Raw genomic sequence first — 12,940 nt, 5'->3', positions numbered from 1 at the left:
TTAAAAGCCTCAGAAAAACCTTTGTATGAAGGAAGCAGAATGACATTGTTACAAACCGCTTCTAGGCTAATTACTTTGAAATGTGAGTTTAATATGCCATTTGTTGCTATTGATGGCATTGCCTCGTTCCTTGAGGAATCTTTCCCCGATGATAATATCATGACCCGAAGTTTCTATACTACCAAAAAAGTAGTTAAAGGTCTTCAGTTACCGCATGAAAAGTTTGATGCATGTCCTGAAGGATGTATGCTATTTTGGAAAGATGATGCTTTGCTTGACAAATGTAAAGATTGTGGGGCGGATAGATATGAGACAAGTGAAAGAGATACAATTTTGGTGTTGAAAAAAGGCAACGGTAGTAAGAGGGCCAAAAAGAGTAAGAAACCAATAGCATGTAACCAATTGTTTTACTTTCTTCTCGCACCAAGACTTCAAAGAATCTATGCCACCAAAAACATTGCCGAACAAATGAGATGGCACAAAGAAAATCCACGTGCTCCGGGGTGTTGGAATATGTGTCCTCCGACAATAATGCGATCACGACTGTTGATCATGATGATCACATGTTTAAGTCTCATTATAAAGAATACAATTGGGAAGTAATATTTTACTGTCAACTGGTCCACACATATCGGTAATGATTGGCTGACTAGAGTTTGACATTACTGTCGTGCGACGGTGGTGATCAGTTGATCCCCTAGGTCATACCTATAGGGCAACACTCTTAATTGATCATTTAATTGATCGTATAATGTTACGAGTTAATTAAATTATTTGAAAATTGACGGACGATTTTTGGAAGTAATATTTACGTATCTCATTGAAATTAATTAAAATAAGATACGGTCTGAGTAATCGAATTGTATTATCTAATGTGCCAAAAATTAGAGGAAGATTAAGCTAATATTATGTTGATTGTATTAGTGGAGGGCATGATGATTACCTACTAATCTAGCCATGCAACCCTATTGTGCATTGTGAAGACAAATAAGTGCATGCATTGGCTCCCCTCCCCCTCCTCTTGTCCGGTTTTTCTTCAAGGAAAAACAAGTGGTTTATGCCTTAGATTATTCATTATAATATACATAACATTTTGGTTGTTGTTGTATCATTCATTCATCAAAAAATTAAGAATTTTAGAAAGATAAAAATACTTCCTCTTCTCTCCTCTCTCAACCGGTTTTGGGAGATTAAAAACCAAATTATTTTGGGTCATTTTTCTACAAAATTAATATTGTCTAGTATTCATAGTATTAATTTTAATTAAGAGTGAGCTTTGGGTATAAATCCTTGGGAGAGATCCTACACTTGGGTCTTTATTCATCCAAAAGGAAAGCTCAAGAACAAGAGAGAAGGAGATCTCTCTTGTGCCCTAAAACCGAAAATCCAATGTAAGAATGGATGTTTCTTCCTTATTTTGTTTGTTAGTTTGCATGCATAAGATCATTAGTTAATTTTATGACAATTTAAATTAAAACATATATGAGTATGTTAAGTATATAGATCTACTTTTCCTTCACAGGGAAGATGAGTCATCCTAGTGATGGGGAAGAATGGAAACGATTTGATCAGATGTATCCTGATTTTGCCAAGGAACCCCGCAATGTACGACTTGGCTTGTGTACAGATGGATTTGATCCTTTCGGTAATTTTGGGAGGAAGTATTCTTGTTGGCCCGTTATGGTCACACCATACAATTTACCACCTTGGTTATGTATGAAAAGACCATTTATCTTCTTCTCACTTATTGTTCCCGGACCAAAAAGCCCGAAACGTAATTTGGATGTTTATTTACAACCATTGGTGGAGGAGTTGAAATATTTGTGGGAAGTTGGGGTGGAAACTTATGATGTGTCTAAAAAACAAAAATTTTAACTTAAAGCTTCCCTTTTGTGGACAATAAATGATTTTCCCGCCTATGGTATGCTATCTGGGTGGTCTACACAAGGACAAAAAGCATGTCCTTGTTGCATGGAGGAAAGTAAAGAATTTTGGCTTCCCAATAGCAAGAAAATAAGCTGGTTTGATTGTCATAGATTCTTCTTACGAGAGGGAAATCCACATAGGAGGAACAAGAAAGCTTTCACAAAAGGTAAAGAGGTGCTTGATGCCCCTCCGAAACGAGTGCCTGGGGATGAGATATGGAAGACGGTATGTGATTTACCATCCCCTATTGATGGTACCGAGGAAGAATTTAAAGAATTGAAAAAGCAGAAAAACGGTTGGTTTAAAAGAAGAATTCTTTGGGACCTTCCTTATTGGAAGACAATGTTGATAAGACATAATTTGGATGTAATGCACATAGAAAAGAATTTCTTTGAGCAACTAATTGACATGATCATGGATGTAGAAGGTGAAAAATGTGATAGCATTGCTTCTAGAAAAGATTTGCAGAAATTTTGTCATCGTCCCAAATTACACATTCGCGGCGACGGGTCTAAGCCAACATCCATTTTCACTCTCGACAAAGCTAAGAGAAAGGTATTGTGTGAGTGGTTACAAAATTTGAAGTTTCCTGATGGGTATGCATCAGATTTTAGTCGATGTGTTGATCTTAAGAAGCTGAAGTTGCAAGGCTTGAAAAGTCATGATTGTCATGTTTTCATGGAGCGATTATTACCCGTTGCTTTGAAACACCTCGTGCCGACAAACGTTTGGAATGTAGTTGTTGAGATTAGTCAATTCTTCCGAGATTTATGTGCCTCTTCAATATGTGTTGATGACATGATTTGTCTGGAAGAGCAAATACCACAGATATTGTGTAAGCTTGAAATGATCTTTCCTCCTGCATTTTTTAACTCCATGGAGCATCTACCGGTTCATTTGGCATATGAAGCCAAAGTTGGGGGACCCGTCCAATATAGGTGGATGTATCCATTTGAAAGGTAATTAAGATAATCTAGCTACTTTTAAATTAAAATTAATAATAATAACTAATCTATTTATTATATGTTAACTTTATTATTAATAAAACTCATCATTAACTTTTATAGGTTTCTTAATCATTTGAAGAAAAAAAATTGGTAATAAAGCTAGGGTGGAAGGTTCTATATGCAATGCTTATTTAACGGAAGAGATTGCAAACTTTTGTTCTCTTTACTTTGAAAAACATATAGAAACCAAAGCAAAAAACTTGAATGTTGAGAAACCGGATGAAATAGACGGAAGTTTACCCGAATTTTTTCAAACTCAAGATGATGAAGGGTGTTCATCAAAGGGGCAAACAAGATATTTGTATGATAAGGAGTATAATCGTGCCCACCTTTACGTGCTATCTAATTGTGACCTCTTGGAGTCATACGAAACACAGTTTGTTAATGATTTCATTAAGAGGAATCCTAATATAAGTAAGGATGATGTTTGGGACAAACATGAGGACCAATTCCTATCATGGTTTCAGAAACATGTAATTGAGTTGATGATTCAAGATGATTTGATAAGAAGTTTGGCTTTTGGTCCTTAAAAAATAGTAAGAACGTGGAATCGATACTCGGTTAATGGGTTTAATTTTCAAACATTCAACCACGGTAAAGGTAAGGCTAGGTGCAATTAGGGGGTTACTATTTCTTCTCTTGATGACAACGAATACTATGGTATAGTTGAAGATATCTTTGAAATTAGTTATAATGGACGTGACCGAGCTTATAAAACTGTCTTATTCAAGGTTGACTGGAAGGATAATTTTGTGGCTGGAATGAGAGTACATGAACAATACAAGCTTGTAGGAGTGAATCGTACTAGAACATACTCTAAGTATGATCCATTTATACTTGCACATCAGGCTCATCAAGTGTATTTTGCTACTTATCCAAGCACAACAAATGATAGAAATCAAAATGCGTGGTGTGCAATATTTAAGACAAAGGCACGGTCACAAGTTGATACAACTTTTTTCCAAGAAGAAAACGTTTCAAATGAAACACTTTTGTCTCCACCCGATGAAATCAACTATGAGCATGAGAATAAAGATGGTGAAGACATGGGAGAGGAAGAATATTATAATGTGGAAGAGAGACTGCCGGGGGAGGATGAGGCGGAGGAGGAGGAGAGAAGGGAAGAAGAGGAGGAGTGGAGGGGGGAAGAGGAGGTGAGGAGGAGAAGGGAGGAGGAGAAAAGGAGGAGGAAGGACGAGGGGTTTGGAGAGGAAGATGATTATGATGATGATGACGATGATGAGGATGAGGATGAGGATGAGGACGAGGGGTTTGAAGATGAAGATGATTAAATTGGTATAATTTTGTATTCCTCAAGAGTAAATTATTAAAATTTAGAAGTCTGTATAATTTTCATTTATCATTATTTGTGTTAATTTTTATTTGTATTACTGCAGATGGTTGGAGCAGGTCGAGGTAGGAAGCGTGGAGGCGGCTCAGGTTCTGGACAGAGTACGCGTGCGGAGAAGGAGGAGGAGTTTGTGCAGGAGGATCCGATGCAGACAGACGGTGACGGTAACGATGAGGAGACTGACGCTACCGACGAGCCAGTACGGGTGACGATACGGTACACTTCGGATCATCGGATGATTCTTGAGCCGGCGGGATTATGGTAAGTTTTATTCTTTATTAGTCTACTATTTTTTCTTTTTTTTTTCTTGTAAAATAATAATTGTTTCTAATTTTACATGTTCAAAATAAGCACGAAGACTAATTTCGTGGGTCCAATTCCTACATCGTGGACACAAGCATCTAATGCACAAAAAGAGGCGTGGTTCAATAACTTTCGGGTATATATTTTCCGTAATTCTTTGTTTTAGAAACCAAATATCTAATTTTGATAAATTTTTTAAGAACCAAGGTTATACTTTTATTTTATACTAATATGAAATTTTGTCGCTTTTTTTTGTAGCTATCATTTGCTTGGTCACCGTCTCAAGAACAGAATGTCCGTAATAGGTACAATGACGTTGGTACTCGACGATATCGGGACGTGATCTGGAAGACGATCAGGCGCCCGAAGGAACCAGAGCACATGAAAGGTATTTAATTAACTTGTTTTGTTATTTGTATTAATTAGCATATACTCTCTTATATTATAAATAACAGTAACTTATTAGTTATGATTTCATATGTGTAATTACAGGTGACAAGTATGAAGGCTTAATAAAGCATACCAAAAGTGAAGCTTTTCAGAAGAAGTCTAAGCAAGCATCCCTCAACAAAAAAGGAGGAAAGGAAGATGCCGTGAACGAGCCTACTCATTTCGCGGGTTCACGATCGTTCAGGGATCGTGTATTGGGTGTAAGTTTGTCTATTATTTCACACTTTTTTTGGTTTTCAATGCAACATGTTTATTTTATGTTAGATTTTTTGTTGATTTTCTAACATGTATGTTTTTTTTTTCATTCAGAAAGGAAAGAAGAAGTCAAAGCCGATTGCGACGGTACCGAAACTGTTTCTGGACACGCATTCCAGGGTTGACCACAAAGGGGTTAGAAGTTGGACTAAGCCAAAACACAAGCAATTATATGTAAGTTTTCCCTAACACTTAATTTTTGTTAATTTATTCTCTTTTAAAATGTCGTATATAAGGTGGTTAACATATTAACTTACAACCATTTGTTTAATATTGTAGGAAGCATTTGAACAAGAAAAGGCCGCCAATCCAGAAAAACTGGATAATGACATATGGTATGAGTTGGTGAATGGCTTCAAGAAAGGGCATGTGTATGGTACCGGAAGTTCAACACTGGCTTTCTATGAGAAAACGCGTAGGAGATCGACTTCAACAATTCCCAGCAACACGTATCAACCGGGAATTATTAGTCAACTTCAAGCTCAAGTAAGAGAGCGTGATGAACGTGATGCCAAACGTGATGAAGAATTCCGCCAAATGAAGGAAAGAATGGAAATGTTTGAGAATTGGTGGCAAGGTTGTAACCCCGGACCTAGACCCAACTACGATCCAAATGATCCGCATGGTCCACAAGGGGGGAGTGGAGCCGGTGTTGGCTTCCAAGTAAGATGATTTTAGCATGTAAGCTTGTAAAACTTGAACTTTAGACTTGAACTTTAGAATAGCTTAGCTTGTAAAACTTTCATTTTCAATATATGAAATGAAGTTTGAGAAAATGGGTGGTGTTGGGTTGAAATGTATGGTGTTGTGTGTGTTGAAATTTGGGATGTACGGCGATGAAATTTGGGTTGATGTATGGCGTTGTATGCAGGTTGGCTAGCATTGAAAACGAAAAAAACCACAAAAACTTACAGCAACTCTGGCGACTGAAAAGGGCTTTGGCGACTGATTTAATGTAGTCGCCAAAATGGCGACTGAATTTCAGTCGCCAAAGCTCTTATTCATTCGCCAAAGTTTCTCAGTGAAACTGGCTACGTCACCCGAATTTGGCGACTAATACCAAATTTAGCGACTGAAATTCAGTCGCCAAATTGGCGACTACCTAAAATCAGTCGCCAATTTGGCGACTATTTTTTCAGTCGCCATTTTTGTCGTTTGGCGACTGATTTTTCAGTCGCAAAATTTGGCGACCGACTTTAGTCGCCAAAGTTAGAAAAGGTGACTAAGGTCCGCGATTGACGTTTGGCGACTGATTTCAGTCGCCAAATTGATTTTGGCGACTGATTTCAGTCGCCAAAATCGGTCGCCTGTTTTAATTCTTTTTGTAGTGAGTAGCTTCAGAGGGGGTGTACTCGATCGAGCTCGTGACCACTCGATCGAGTACACAACTTGTTTCCTGCTGTTACGTCTTTCTTCTTGCCTCGTGTTTTATCTTTGCTTGGTTCATTCTCGTCATCACTTGGCTCAAGTTTACCCAATCCCTTGGGCTGCATGTAAGGGACCTCATCTTAAACAATAGGCATCTCCTTACTTTGATAAATAGTACCGCTCCTCATTGAACTAGCATTAACCTGCTCATCTGCTTTTTTTACCTTGAGAAGGAAGAGTTTCGGGCTGCTTCTGTAGATACTCGTATCCGTCACGATACTGCATTTATAAGACTCCCGAAAAACACCCGATGATAATAGGACGTTAATGTATGAGCGGGGTAAAATCCGACTGACGAGATCAATGGGGTTCGATTGAATATATAAATAGAATAAAAGTGTCTTTATTTTGATTAATTTTTATAAGGTCTTTAATGTTTGATTTATTTAAGATTAATTTTAAAGTTTATTAGAAAAATAACCTTTTTGGCAAATTGATTTAAAATGAGATGCATGTTTGACCAAATTATTTTTAATCAAATAATTTCATATTTTCGAGTTTTTATTTTGGCTATTTATCGTTCGTTTGTTCCTCTTAAAATGAGTTTTTTTAAAGCGATTTAAAACGACGTTATTTTAATCCGATTGAAACCCGATTTCTACACATTCACTTGGGCTCACTTTCCCATGCCAGTATACCTCATGATAGCTCACCATGACCGTTTTAAGACCCATTTTTGAGCCCCATATGAGCAGCCCAAAACAGCCAACCCATGTTCAGCTCCCCTCCACCAAACCCGCTCAATTTCGACCCAAAACCGCAACCCATTACCACTAATCCGTACTTAACTATCCTAATCATATTCCTCTGCCTTAACCCCCATGAAAACACCTCTCAAACCGTCACAAACCGTGCAACAAAATATCAAACTGTCTCAAGGAACTGGTGCTCCCTGAGACAAAAAACGAAAATAAACAAAAACAAACAGAAAAATTGTTGCCTCCCCGGCCACGGCGCCAAATTTGATAAGCCTATTTTCAGTCGTTGGCCTATTAAAAAATCCTAAATTACTACTAACTGGTAGCTAGTGGCAAGAATGGGTCGAATCCACATGGAGGCGAGTTAATTGTTCTAGTTTGTTTATATTTTAGTTCGTCTTAAAGTAACCGTTTTCTTGAAGGATGATTGTTTGCTAAAAACTAATTGCAATGTAACTAAAAGACAAATTCGATAATATTAAAAGAGTCTAGGGATCAAGTTCACTAGGTAGTCATCCGAGGATCAGATATAATTCATTAACAGAGCTAATTACGTTGTTTAAGGTTATATGATCGGTCGATTCAATATTCCTTTAGATCTAATTTAACATGCTATCGCTATCATTAAATTATCTCTATTCAGTTCTCACAGCCTATATTGATTCTAATCCAGTCGGTGAAAGTCTCAATTTGCTATACTAGTCAATTAACCCTAGCCAATAATTCACTAACTAGATGAAGAACAATAAATTGAACAACAACAAATAAGCAATTTAACTATCAATTCATTAATTAATCCCCCTTTTAACAACCTAGATCCCCATTCACCCTAGATTAGAGGTTTAGCTACGCATAATAGAAAGAGTAACAACAACAATAATAATAGAACACATAATTAAAAGCATAAAAGATGAATGATGAAATAATGATTAATATTAGAGGAAAGATTAACAATAATACAGTAATAGAGAATGCTAGATCCGAGAATAAGAGCAATAAACTAAACTAACAATTTTAGAGAGAGTTTCGAGGGTAGATTATATGTAGCTAGGTAAAATAAAGCGTAAATAAACAAAGGGTAAAATGGGGTATTTATAGTAAAACATAACCGACTTATGGAAATTGCAAAAAATCCCTCAGCTCAATGTGTACTCGATTGAGCCTAGGTGCACTCGATCGAGTACACTACTTCCTCGATCGAGTCTGCGTAGGATTGATAGAGTATACTCCCTTTTCAGCTATTTTCATCATGTTGTCTTCTTCACTTCTCTTCCTTTATTCTTCTAGATTCCCGTGCCATACTTCGTATTTTCCTTCATGCCCACTCCGCGATGCCCATTTATTCCTTTGCTTCTCAAATGCATCATCCTGCATTAAACATCAAATAGCGGAAGTAACAATATTCTAACATAAAAGGCATGTAATTAATATAAATTATCACGAAAACCGTATCAAAAGTATTTAAGGGGAGGCATAAATATGTATACAATTATGACTCATCAAACTCCCCCAAACCAACTCTTTGCTTGTCCTCAAGCAAAGAATCACACAATACAAAAGGCAATCTTACAAATGGCGCATAAATAACTCAGAGCTAATGTTGATGCACATACAAATCCCAAGCTATCTATATTTGTAACAAAGTAATGACCAAGGTGTATCAATAAAACAAATTCAAAGGCACGGGTAATAGAAAACGTAGCTCAAGTCTCATGTCACCATACTACAGAGAAATGCCAAATACCATTCGATCTTGCAAGACAAATTAGTCGGATTCTCGCGGATTCACTCATGCACTCATAAGTATGGGTGATTTATATGTGAAGATAGAAAGAAATAGAAACACTCACTCAACTTATGAAACATGTATGCAATCTAATGTGAAAGAGATTTCCCAACTAATATGCATTCACAATGTAAACAAAAGTACATGTATTAAGGACAATAAGGATGGTAAATGGGCAAAGGTAGAAATGGTTTGTGACAAGGCACATTATGGATATATGGAGCTAAGACGGTAGTCGCAGTGCTAAACCAAAACCAATTCTAGACAAAAGTAAGCATGAATACAACCCAACTAGAGAAATCATCTCAACTTTACAACACATGAGAGCTTATGAGGTATTCTCCAAATATGCATAAGACTCTAGTAAATATCCTTTCGATCCTTGACAGAACCAAAACGAAGCAATCAATTTCATTTTTTTTTCTTTTCAATTCTTTTTTTTCTTTTTCTTTCTTTTTTTTTTTCCTTTTTTTGCTTCGTATTTTTTCTTTTTCCAACACAAGGATACAACACAATTGCTATTAAAGTGCTTTGCCATACCCACATGACAATAAGTACCAACCCAACCATAATAGCAAAGTTGACACGAAAAATAAGCAAATGCGACTGTCTCGAAAAGGTAGACAAATTCTTGGATTATAACTTCATAAGATGTAATTTAAAGTTGGCTACAAGGGTTCAAACAGGCTAAACAAAAGGTAATGTAAGGCTTATTTGAACGGTAAGAACAGTTTATCCACAAGTACTTAGTCAAATGAAAGCAATAAAAGTATCAAGAAATCAATGTCACACTTATGCAGTTTGATATTACACATTCTACAAGGAGAAACCACACTCAAACATAATTGACAATGAGACCAGTTTATTGATGTTCATGGCCTAGGAAGCTCTATAGACCTCCGAATTTAAGTAGTTTACCAACATAAATTTGTCAAATCTAATTAGCATAAGGCATGTCAATACGGTCAAGACTCGAGTTATGAGCTTTGTTTTCATAAATAACGGGTCAAAACTAAGTACATGCACAACTATATTGGGATTCAAATGCAAAAACAATGCAATTTGACATCATTGTTATTTAGTTCACCAAGACTCGACCTAAAATAAAGGAAAAACATGTTTTTGTATTTTGAAATTTTTTAATTTTATGGGATTTTTGATTTAAATGCACACAACAATAAAGTAAATCACACAACATAATTAAAGACTCCTCCCCCAAACCTAAACATCACAGTATCCTCATTGTGACGCCTACAACATAGCAATCACACAACAAATTTCCAGCAACCTAAAGGACACATCTAACAAGAGGAATGAGAAATAACTATAGATAATACAACAAAAGTTGGTACAAGGTAAGAGAATACCGGGTAAGAGCGTAGGAGTTCCCCAAACCAGCTGTAAAAATAGGGGAAAAAGACCAACCGCGTAATTCCATCCAAGCTAGCTACGATTTAAACCCAAAAGGCAAGGGTACTCGATCAAGCCCAGCTTCACTCGATCGAGTACTCAGTCCAACGGATAGTTTTCTGCATTTAAAAACACACACCATGCAAGGCATAATCAATACAACTTAAAGCATGTAATAGTAAATAAAAAAGTAGCGCATGTGCTACACACAGACATAAGTAGCACCAATTAATAGTCCATACAAAGAAAATAAGCAATGAATAAAGTTCGGGCTCATCAAACTCAAAGTCTAATAGGAAATATGAGCAAGTATGTTCATCGCTCTTCTAGTCATCATCTTTGGGGAGGAGATGGGGCTCTTCATCCGTCATAGGAGCTTCATCAAAAACTTTGACGGACTCCTCTTTAAAAATCTCGGCCTCCAAGGCATCCATATTAGCTTCTATGTCAATATCATCATCAAAGCTGTAAACCGGCTTGGGATGAGGTTCTTCTCCATAAATCAATTTCTCTATCTCGTCCACTTCCTTGCTCCATGGTCCTGACGCAGCAGCAGGGGCGTCGGACTGAATCCAGTCAAACCACAAAGTAAAGGAATCATTAATTGGTGGATCAACAACATTAAGCATACAACTTGCCAAGGTCGACATCTTTAATATTGTAGGAATAACGGGAGCAGAAACTAATGTGTCCTCTTCAAAGGACGAATCTTCTGCGAAAGTAAACCGCTCGTAGTCAAGTGTACTCAAATCTTCCACTTGACTTATTTCTCTTTTAAATTTTTGTCTATAGTGAAAAGTCTTCTTTGGCTCGGGATCAAAAGGTACAAACTCCAACCCACCAGACCTGGGCATACACGAAAACAACAAGAAAAATATTAAACTGTCTCAAGGAACTGATGCTCCCTGAGACAAAAGACGAAAATAAACAAAAATAAACAGAAAAATTGTTGCCTCCCCGGCAACGGCGCCAAATTTGATAAGGTTATTTTCAGTCGTTGGCCTATCAAAACAAATCCTAATTTACTACTAGTTGGTAGCTAGTGGCAAGAAAGGGTCGAATCCACAGGGAGGCGAGTTAATTGTTCTAGTTTGTTTATATTTAAGTTCATTTTAAAGTAACCATTTTCTTGAAGGATGATTGTTTGCTAAAAACTAATTGCGATGTAAATAAAAGACAAATTCGATAATATTAAAAGAGTCTAGGGACTAAGTTCACTTGGTAGTCATCCGGGAATCAGATATAATTCATTAACAGAGCTAATTACGTTGTTTAAGATTATATGATTGGTCGATTCAATATTCCTTTAGATCTAATTTAACATGCTATCGCTATCATTAAATTATATCTATTCAGTTATCGCAGCCTATATTAATTCTAACCCAGTCGGTGAAAGTCTCAATTCGCTATACTTGTAAATTAACCCTGGCCAGTAATTAACTAACTAGATGAAGAATAATAAAATGAACAATAACGAATAAGAAATTTAACTATCAATTCGTTAATTAATCCCCCTTCAAACAACATAGATCCCCATTCACCCTAGATTAGAGGTTTAGCTACGTATAATAGAAAGAGTCACAACAACAAAAATAATAGAAGACATAATTAAAAGCATAAAAGATGAATGATGAAATAATGATTAATAATATAGGAAAGATTAACAATAATACCGTAATAGAGAATGCTAGATCCGAGAATAAGAGCAATAAACTAAACTAGGAGTTTTAGAGAGAGTTTCTAGGGTACATTATACGTAGCTAGGTGAAATAAAGCGTATCTAGGTAAAATAAAACGTAAATAAACATAGGGTACGAATTGGGTATTTATAGTAAAACATAACCGACTTATGGAAATTGCGAAAAATCCCTCACCTCGATGTGTACTCGATCGAGCCTAGGTGCACTCGATCGAGTACACTACTTCCTCGATCGAGTCTGCTTAGGATTGATCGAGTATACTCCCTTTTCATCTCTTATCTTCGTGTTGTCTTGTTCACTTCTCCTCCTTTATTCTTCTAGATTCCCATGCCATACATCGTGTTTTCCTTCATGCCCACTCCGCGATGCCCATTTTATTCCTTTGCTCCTCAAATGCATCATCCTGCATTAAACATCAAATAGCGGAAGTAACAATATTCTAACCTAAAAGGCATGTAATTAATATAAATTAGCACGAAAACCGTATCAAAAGTAATTAAGGGGAGGCATAAATATGTATATAATTATGACTCTTCACGTACCTTCTGTCAACTTAGCTCATTTCGAGATCGATATCGACTCCGAGTCTGGCGACCTGTCTCATACATGTAAGTTGAGGGTGCAAC

This window comes from Silene latifolia, chromosome X (assembly GCF_048544455.1).
Source record: "Silene latifolia isolate original U9 population chromosome X, ASM4854445v1, whole genome shotgun sequence".
Taxonomy (NCBI): domain Eukaryota; kingdom Viridiplantae; phylum Streptophyta; class Magnoliopsida; order Caryophyllales; family Caryophyllaceae; genus Silene; species Silene latifolia.
This window is presented reverse-complemented; position numbering follows the sequence as displayed.